At 37.5% G+C, this 6,937-nt stretch overlaps 3 pseudogenes; 1 reads left to right on the forward strand and 2 right to left on the reverse strand.

The window, feature by feature from the left end:
* Window positions 1–1,283: 1,283 nt before the first annotated feature.
* Window positions 1,284–1,755, reverse strand: LOC114005996 (centromere protein I pseudogene; annotated as a pseudogene).
* Window positions 1,756–1,766: 11 nt separating this feature from the next.
* LOC102480716 (centromere protein I pseudogene) lies at window positions 1,767–3,471 on the reverse strand (annotated as a pseudogene).
* A 3,306-nt stretch (window positions 3,472–6,777) lies between these two features.
* The window catches only part of LOC102486186 (ornithine decarboxylase pseudogene), a 1,369-nt pseudogene continuing 1,209 nt past the window's right edge, over window positions 6,778–6,937 (forward strand).

The following is a 6,937-nucleotide window of genomic DNA, read 5'->3' on the forward strand; positions in this document are numbered from 1 at the left end:
AGCTTGGCTTTAGTTGAATTATGATTAGGGAGCTGATGGTGATGAAGAGAAAGAGGCAGAGAAAGAGAAAGCCCTTTATTTTGAGAAGACTGGGGAATTGGAAAGAATGAGACAAAGAGACAGAGTAGAAGTGGATACAGGTAGCCTGAGCCTAGGTAGCCTAAGGAACTTGTGCCACCCAAACTGAGCATCTTTACTTATAGTACAAGAAGACACTACATATGTATACTTTATGATATTTCATAGATTTGTTGCCAGGTTACAGACAATAAGAAGCAGGTAACAAATCTGTAAGAGCTTAGACATACTTGGTCAGGTGTATTTCTTGGTGATAATTCCAATAGAGAAAATCTCATTATTTTCTTTTTTAATGGAGAGAAGTCTAGTTGCAGGTGTGGGGAAGAAACATAAAACTAAAGAATCTTTCTATAAGGCAGACACTACCATGCCCAAAAAAGGCTAAAAAAGTCTTACAAATACAGATCAGAGATTGGACTTTACTAATTGGTGTCAGAATGTTTTCTAAATTCCATCAAATGTGTCTGTTAAAATGCCCCTAACAATTTCCAACCTTTGCTCTGCCTGCAGCGAGGGTCAAGGAAAGAACAAGTTGCAAGGTTCTGCCAAAGCCCAAAGGGACAGGTAGTGTTTGCTCAGAGCATGTCCCCACACTTCACTCAAGGCCTCTCTCAAAACATGTCCCTACAATTATTCAGTAGCATTCAACCAAAGTTTTATGGTAAATTTTCAGCAAGATATTCTAACTACTATAAAAAAAAAAAAGTAAAACTTCAAAATTACCTCTGAACATTGCAGTTTATTTAAGCCTAAATTTTACATCTAGTTAACTGGGTGCTGGTGCAGTTGTTCACAGTAAGAAAAATGGCAACATCCTCCATGATTTCACAGAAACAGCAGCGTATTTTGCATATATATGTCTGTGGATTAGCTGCCATTGTATATTACTTGTTCTCTTCCCTCAATGCAGTCCACATAAATGTGGAAAAAATCTAACTACAAGCAGATGTGTCTCTTTATGCATAATTAATGGAACTCAGAGTTTAATGATAAAGAGGTCGTTTTTCACACTAAGGCTCTCCTGAGGCATATACAGAAGGTGAACCTGAGTACTCTTTGAGTATTACAGTCTGTTAGTGAAATAATCATGGACACTGAAATTGAGCCTCTTGGCTTCCCTAGCAACAAAGAAGGAATTTAGCCTGGAATGCTCAGTTTATGACAACATCCATTTATTGTTAATCATTATAGTTAATGATCTCTGATCAGGGAACAGAAAAAAGTTTTAAGCCTTGTAACCCTTCTGAAAATAAGTAGTCCAAATACCAGTTCCATTTCTTTCTCTCAATAAAGCTCATGTTTATTGTCCTTTTTTCTGGGCTCTCCTGTAGCAAAAAGGAAACAACATAATTCAAAAGAGAAGAATGATAAACTGAATTTAAACTGTTCTTATACTCTGATACTCCAATTTTTTCTAAGATTTGGGGATCAAGATGCATTCCTTTTTCAAAGAGTCTGGAGGTCCATAGACAACCAACCATGGCTATTAAATAGTAATTAAATTTTTAATAAGTCTTGCTGCTAAAATTGAACTCTGATTTTGCCTTTTGTACCAATTCATTTTTCTTTGCAGCAAATATGATACCTGTGCATGATGTAACAGAGTTGGTTCAGAATATTGGAATCTAAGCTGAGGAGTGCAGGATAGAAGACCCCATGAGGAAACACCACCACTAATGGAAGACTAAGATGTCCATAAAAAGCCACAACACCAAATTCTGCAGTAGCTCTTTTAGACTCTGAGGAACAACACTACACTTGAAATAAACAGTTGATGTAAAGAAGAGCTGTGCTAGATAGTCAAAAAGAAGTGATATCATCTCAGAGAAGCTACTAAAAGGAATCCAGCTCAAAAGTTGAAGGAACTGGGACCGACAACAGAGGCCATTCCAGAGAGGAAGGCTATTATATAAGAATACTTCATAAAAATAAATCCCATCTTGAAAGAAGCACTCTGCCCTGATGATAGTATCCAAGAAGTTGGGAAATTATTTTCCACTTTTAAAATTATTCACTTTGTACAAAATACATTCTTCTTGTAAAGTTTGACTCAACCAGTGATAAAGTCTCAGTAAAACTGACTCATTTTTGACAAGGTTAACATAGTGGAATAACAAAGAGCTATTTAACACTGAGCCCATCTGAGAAGGCAGCTCTAAGCAATGGATGTTTTGTAGAAGTTGAGGGAAGCTTTGAAATTATTCTAGTGGAAATGAACCATTACTACTGAGATAATTAGAAAGACTTTTTTACACATTCCTTAGTGTAACTATTGGAATTTAGCATTGGTAAAATTGAGTTAAAGTTCCACTTTCTTTTTAGAGAATGCACATTAGCTGGACCCAACATCAGTATTAGAGGTTTTGGAGAAGGTCCCTGGTTTCTTTGCCTCACAGCAAACAGAGTTGTCTTCCACAGATTCTCTGAATTCTTAAAATACATCTTCTTCCTAACGGACAAAGACACAGCAATCAAAGTAGGAAAAAATAACTTGTACAATGACAACACCTGGAGATGAGGTTGCATTCCCATTCTAGCCTGAATATCAAGCAGTTTTCTCACATGAAATGGTTTTACATTCACTTTCTTTGATAAGTAAATATAGCAAATGGAATCATCTTCTAATGAAGCAAAAAAGAAGTCACGGAGCAAGTTAATTTGTTCCTTATGATCAATGAAGTCAAACATTACAACCAGTCAACAACAACAACAACAAAAAAGTGCCTTGGTGCTACCAAAACACTTGGCAACACAAAGACAGAAGACTTCCTTAACCACAAAGTCTTCTTTTTTTTCCCACATTATTTATTATTTGTTTTTTTTAATATACTTTCAGTCATATTGTTTGGCTTACAATGAGACCATTTCGATATGTGCACATTTCTCCCCAGACCCGTTGATCAAAATATCTTTAACAGATAACACCACACCTCCCCATCCGGTCAATGCTCTATCTCTGTATCTCTTCTCCAAATGTCCTTCTGATACCAGAGTTGTTTGAATCATACACTTCAGCATCCATGCACTTAAAGCATTCCCAAATTTGCCACTGAAAGCCACATTTAATAGGATGGCAATTTCTTCTAGAGCTAATTCATTTTTCCAAGCCACATTTTCTACAGTTTTCAAGTGTTTTTCAAAAATTTTATCTTTATTCTGTGAAGTTTTAATGGGACCTTTCTCAAAGTATCCCACTGCTATTTGCAGAGTATTTTCAGCTTGATCTTCAGCATGTTCATAATCTTCCATTGGATTTTGTCCATGTTTCAGGATGCTGTCTGAATTGCTTGGTCCCTGTTTTACTTTCCAGAATGAGATATTGGTTTGGAAACTATTACTAGCTTGTGAAGTCCTATTTCCTACCTCAGAGTTATCTCTCTTTTGAGATGACATTACTGCATATGTTTTGCTAAGTTAACATTTATCAGCTGAACTGACCTTGGAGTAAGTGCTCAGAGAAAACCAATCTGAGTTAATCTTTAATCTGAGATTTGAATGTCAAGAAGAAATCAGCCATGTAAAGAGCTGGTGGAAGAGGGACCAGCAGTTAGCATAATGGTTGTGTCACTGGACTCCCATGTAGTCGACCACGGTTTGAGTCCTAGACCCGGTGGCTTAAACTCACACCAGGCGCATGTGCGTGTGTGCCCAAGATCCCGAGAGGAGAATGGAGAAGGGATTGTGGCATGGCCATACCCCCTGGGGGGTGATTTCTCACTTTCTGTCTCTCTGTCTCTCTCTTTCTGGTGAACACACGCACCCTATAGCAAAAACCTCTCCAAAAAAAAAAAAAATCTGATGGAAGAGTATTGCCTTACTGGAACAGATAAATCCAGATCAGAAGAGTACTATGTACATCCAACCCAGTGGAGGTTCCAGATTCAAAGTTGTTTCTTTGGGTTCTGTGAAAGAAGAGCAAGGGAGCAGCTTATGAATCCACCCAGGAATATTTGTTAGAGATATTGGTCTGTAGTTTTCTTTTTTTTTTGTTATGTCCTTGTCTGTTTGGGTGATGAGGGTGATGAAGGTTTCATAAAATAAATTTGGGAGGGTTCCTTCCTTTTGGGTCTTTAGAAATAATTTGAGTAGAATGAGGGTTAACTCTTTAAGTTTTGTAGAATTCAGAAGGGAAGCCTTCAGGATCTGGCCTTTTGTTTGTTGAAAGGTTACTTATTACTATTCAAGCTCATGCTTGTTGTGGGTCTATTCAGGCTTTCTATGTGTTTTTGACTCAATATTGATAGATTATGTGTGTCCAGGAATTTGTCCATCTCATTCATATTTTTTTGTCTATTTAAGTGTATTTACTCATAGTATTCTCTAATGACCTTTTGTATTTCTGTTATAACTGTTGTAATATTGCCTATTTTATGGTGAATTTGATTTATCTGGATCCTTTCTCTATTCTTGTTAATTAGTCTAGCTAACAGTATGTCAATTGTGTTTATCTTCTCAAAGAACTATCTTTTGGCTTTGTTTATTTTCTGTTTACTTCATTTATTCTCTATTTTATTTATTTCTGCTCTAATCTCTATTATTTCTTTTCTCCTGGCATTCCGTTGTTGTCGTTGTTCTTGTTTTTCCAGTTCCCTGAAATGTGTTCTTAGGCTGTCTATTTGGCACCTTTTCATCTTTTTTTAAATGCATACTAATTGCAATGAACTTATTTCTTATGAATACTTTTGCTGTGTCCCATAGGTTATGGAAACTCATGTAGTCATTATCATTGGTTTCGATGAATCTTTTAATTTCAGTATTAATTTTTTCATTGGTAGTGAAGTCATTCAGAAATAGATTATTTTGTTTCCATATATTTGTGTATTTTTGAGGATTCTTTCTGAAATTAATATCAAGTTTAATTCCATCGTGTTTGGAGAAGATGCTGGGTATAGTTTCTAGGCCTTTGAATCTGTAAAGGTTTGTTTCGTGCCCTATCACGTGGTCAGTCTTTGAAAAGGTTCCATGCAGGAGTGAAAAAAATTTATATTTTGTAATTTTTGGTGGAAGGTTCTATAGATATCTGTCATGTCCATTGGATTTATGGTACTGTCTAGATTTTGTATTTACTTGCTTATTTTTGTCTAGATGTTCTGTCCAAAGGAGACAGTAGGGTGTTGAGAGCCTCAACAATTTGTGTGCTTCAGTCTATCTCTCCTTTTAGATCCAGTCATCTTTCTTTTGTGTGTTTGGATACTCCTCAGTTGGGTGCATAGATACTTATAAGCATTATATCTTCTTGGTAAATTAGCCCTTAGTGCTATATAATACCCTTCTTCTACTCAATGCAGTCAGACAAGAGAGCAAAATAAAAGGCATTCAGATAGGAAAAGAAGAAGTTAAACCATCCCTATTTACAGATATGTTTATATAAATAGAAAATACAAAGGAATCCATTAAAAACTCCTGTAAAATGATAAACAAATTCAATGATATTTCTGAATACACGTCAATTTACCAAAATCTATAGCATTTTTATACATCTATTGGCATGATGTTTTTAAGGTTCATCCACGTTGTAAATATATCCATACTTTATTTTTCTTTTATTTTTGAATTTTTTTACATTTAATCACTGAGCATATAAACTGAATTTTTCCCACCATGAGTACACTGTATATTAGACCAGTCAAAGGTATTACCATACACATTATCAACTGGAGGGAACGGCTGGATCTGAGTTGACAATAGTGCTTTTAAGCTAAGCAGAGACAAGTCCAGTGTAACGAGGCAAGGTCTCACTATCTTGAGCTTAACACTACATGGTGATGTAATTTGTATTTTAGAGAGAGTTTTGCTATAGGGCACGTGCACTCACCAAAGAGACAGAGAGACAGAACGTGAGAAATCAGCCCTGAAGGGGGATGGCCATGCCACAATCCCTTCTCCTTCATTCTCCTCTCAGGATTTTGGGCATGCACACACATGCACCTGGCGTGAGTTTTAAGATACCAGGTCTGGGACTTGAACCGCGGTTAACTATGTGGGAGTTCAGTGACATAACCATTACAACATCCACTAGTCCCAAGGTGGTGTAAATTAAAGGAAACTCTGTGTCAGCCAAAGAAGGCTCAGGAAGATAAAAGGAGGCTTGTGTAGAACCACAAGACACCAAATAGTCTATACCTTCAAGTCAATGACATCAAAAAACAAACTGACTTTGCATTCTGCTTCTCCTTCTCTATAAGACAATAAAGAGAGGCTGAATATAACATTTCTCTTCCTTTTTGTAGTATTAAGGTCCTTAAATTATACAAACCTACATTAAGGAGAGTTATCTGCCTTCCTCAGACCACCAATTCAAAATGTTAAGCTCTACTAGAAACACCTTTGCACATAGGTCCAGAAATAATGTTTAATCTGATAAATAGGAATTAAATAGTCTAGTCAACTCGACACATAAAATTAACCATTACAGGTCAGTCCCTGCAGCCACCGCCCCTGGCCGCCCCTCATCCAGTAGCTCCGGGGCCACCTTTGCCGGCATCTCTGGCGTGTGGTTGCGAGGCGCTGACGGGCGCGGCTCAGGTGGCGGACTCCCTCTGGACAACCGAGAACTCCTCCAGCTCCGCTCTGGCTCCGCCAGCATCTCCATGGGGCCAGCCCGCGGTTTCCGGGCGCTCTGAGAACGTCTCCACCACCACTCCGAGGGCAAACAATCCTAAGTAGGACTTGGAATTCCTGGAGAATTGTTTTTGTGATAAACTGGAAATCATTTCTTTAATCCCATCTCTTAGTTTTCCATAGGGACGTCAGGAAACCATGGACAGTTTTAACAATGAAGAGTTTGCCACTTTCTCTTTCTTTTTTTATTTTTTTTTTTTTGGGGGGGGGGGAGGTTTTTGCTATAGGGTACGTGTGC

The sequence above is a fragment of the Tupaia chinensis genome, unplaced genomic scaffold, assembly GCF_000334495.1.
Source record: "Tupaia chinensis unplaced genomic scaffold, TupChi_1.0 Scaffold145156_1, whole genome shotgun sequence".
NCBI lineage: Eukaryota > Metazoa > Chordata > Mammalia > Scandentia > Tupaiidae > Tupaia > Tupaia belangeri.